The sequence below is a fragment of the Schistocerca serialis genome, chromosome 1, assembly GCF_023864345.2.
Source record: "Schistocerca serialis cubense isolate TAMUIC-IGC-003099 chromosome 1, iqSchSeri2.2, whole genome shotgun sequence".
NCBI lineage: Eukaryota > Metazoa > Arthropoda > Insecta > Orthoptera > Acrididae > Schistocerca > Schistocerca serialis.
In genome coordinates, this window is record NC_064638.1 from 306,700,020 (window position 1) to 306,701,984 (window position 1,965).

The following is a 1,965-nucleotide window of genomic DNA, read 5'->3' on the forward strand; positions in this document are numbered from 1 at the left end:
TTCTGCCTTGGTGCCAATGATGGTCGTATGCGTGTTTGGCGCCGTGCAGGTGAGCGCCACAATCAGGACTGCATACGACCGAGGCACACAGGGCCAACACCCGGCATCATGGTGTGGGGAGCGATCTCCTACACTGGCCGTACACCACTGGTGATCGTGGAGGGGACACTGAATAGTGCACGGTACATCCAAACCGTCATCGAACCCATCGTTCTATCATTCCTAGACCGGCAAGGGAACTTGCTGTTCCAACAGGACAATGCACGTCCGCATGTATCCCGTGCCACCCAACGTGCTCTAGAAGGTGTAAGTCAACTACCCTAGCCAGCAAGATCTCCGGATCTGTCCCCCATTGAGCATGTTTGGGACTGGATGAAGCGTCGTCTCATGCGGTCTGCACGTCCAGCACGAACGCTGGTCCAACTGAGGCGTCAGGTGGAAATGGCATGGCAAGCCGTTCCACAGGACTACATCCAGCATCTCTACGATCGTCTCCATGGGAGAATAGCAGCCTGCATTGCTGCGAAAGGTGGATATACACTGTACTAGTGCCGACATTGTGCGTACTCTGTTGCCTGTGTCTATGTGCCTGTGGTTCTGTCAGTGTGATCATGTGATGTATCTGACCCCAGGAATGTGTCAATAAAGTTTCCCCTTCCTGGGACAATGAATTCACGGTGTTCTTATTTCAATTTCCAGGAGTGTATTTGATCGCAAGGCCATAGGTCATAGGTACATGCAGCCCCACAGCAATCAGCAAGGTATCGTCATCACCACACATACTGTTTATCAACAAATGTAGGATATAATCATACAAATGTTCGACAATCGTTCGATCCCTTAAGGAACTTTCCGATTCCTTACAGTTCGGAAAATATTCATTGACCTTGTTAGTGAAGTCGCGAGCTATATTTGCTGGATTCATATATTCCACGGAATACATCTCACGTATTTAATGCACTCTCGTCCAAAGTAGCGAACAGTCAACTGCCAACCAGGGAGCCTCATTAGCAGGAATACCCTCTCTTCCGTGTGCTGTAGTCGATTGACGTCGTGTGTTTCGATGTTTGTTTAGGTGTAGCGTCCCCATACTACGGCGCAGTGACCTCGCATCGGATAGACGGACGGACAGGTACTAATTTTCTGAAAATAAAAAAAAATTAAACTTTTCACTTGAGAGAAGACTTGAACCAAGGACCTTTCGTTATTTTTTTTTTTTTTTGAATCTCATTTTGTTCGCTTTTGTTCGTTGCATCTGCTCGGGGCGGACGTCGTAAGACATCCGTTTAAGTTCGTTGTTGATCGATTAACTCAGTTTTTTTATTACAGAGGGCAGCTAACCCTCTGACCGAACACACTGAGCAACCGTGCCGGCGTCTCATTTTCTTCGTTATCGTTCGTTGTATTTGCTCGGTGCGGACGTCGCGAGACACCCGTTTATGTTCATTGTTGCTCTATTAACTCAGTTTTTTTTATTACAGAGGGCAGCTAACCCTCTGACCGAACACGCTGAGCTACCGTGCCGGCGAATAATAATGATGAGCGTATGGGATTGGTGGCTGGGAAACCTCTCGCGGGGCGGTTCGGCCGGCGCTCCACAAGTTCTTTAACGCCATTACGGCGACTTGCGTGTGAATGAGGATGTAATGATGATGAAAGACACACAACACCAAGTCATCTCGAGACAGAGAAAATCCCTGACCCCGCCGGGAATCGATCCAGGGACTCCGTGCGCAGGAAGCGAGAACGCTACCGCAAGACCACGAGCCGCGGACGTAAATTGTTGCGGATCTTCCTGGCAAATTAAAACTGAGACTCGAACTCGGGACCTTTGCCTTTCGCGGGCAATTGCTCTACCATCTGAGCTACCGAAGCACATTCTGAATCCGCTCACGCTAACCACGGGACCACGGCGCTCCTGAGCTCGCATCGTCTTTGATGTTGCCTATCTTACGCATGGACTAC